This window comes from Chrysochloris asiatica, unplaced genomic scaffold, assembly GCF_000296735.1.
Source record: "Chrysochloris asiatica unplaced genomic scaffold, ChrAsi1.0 scaffold00043, whole genome shotgun sequence".
Lineage (NCBI taxonomy): Eukaryota > Metazoa > Chordata > Mammalia > Afrosoricida > Chrysochloridae > Chrysochloris > Chrysochloris asiatica.
This window is the reverse complement of record NW_006408561.1, coordinates 18,030,618-18,031,199: the sequence shown is the minus strand read 5'-3', so window position 1 is coordinate 18,031,199 and position 582 is coordinate 18,030,618. Positions and strand designations below refer to the sequence as shown.

The 582-nt window shown below is 31.6% G+C and overlaps 1 protein-coding gene across 1 annotated transcript in view; it reads right to left on the bottom strand.

The window, feature by feature from the left end:
- Positions 1-582, bottom strand: part of PRKCI (protein kinase C, iota) — a 136,262-nt gene that overhangs the window by 35,350 nt on the left and 100,330 nt on the right. The window lies entirely within an intron of this gene.

Sequence of the window (582 nt, the reverse complement as noted above, 5' to 3'; positions counted from 1 at the left end):
AAAAAAAAAAAAAAATCACATCATAGCCTCAGAAATTAACTTTATGTCAGTAAGTTTACATTTTTAAATAAAAGTACAACAAGTAAAACAGACATAAGAAAAAGTGAAAAATCTGAATCGTCCTAAATATATTCAGACGTAAACTCCACAATTAAAGTTAATTCTGCAAAGAAAACTCCAGGACCAAAAGGCTTTCCTGATGAATTTTTTTAAAATTTAAGATAGAAATAAGGCCAATCTTATATGAACGCTTCTTAATAATTGGGGAGAAGGGCATGCAGGTTAGGGACAGCATTTCTGAAACTGCTTTTCGAGGCTAGCCTAATCTTGATACCCAATACTGAAAATTCATTTCAAAAAAGGGGGAAAAAATGTGTGTGTGTGTATATATATATTGGCAAATGAAATCCAAACTCACTTATATTCAATATCATATTGGTCAGTGATAGAGGTCCTTGCTGGTACAATAAGGCAAGAACAAGATGTTAAATCTGTCTAGAAGGGTTAGAAATTGTTGTTGTTGGAAAACACTGTCGAATCTGTCATTATTCACAGATGATATGATCATATATGTAGAAAATC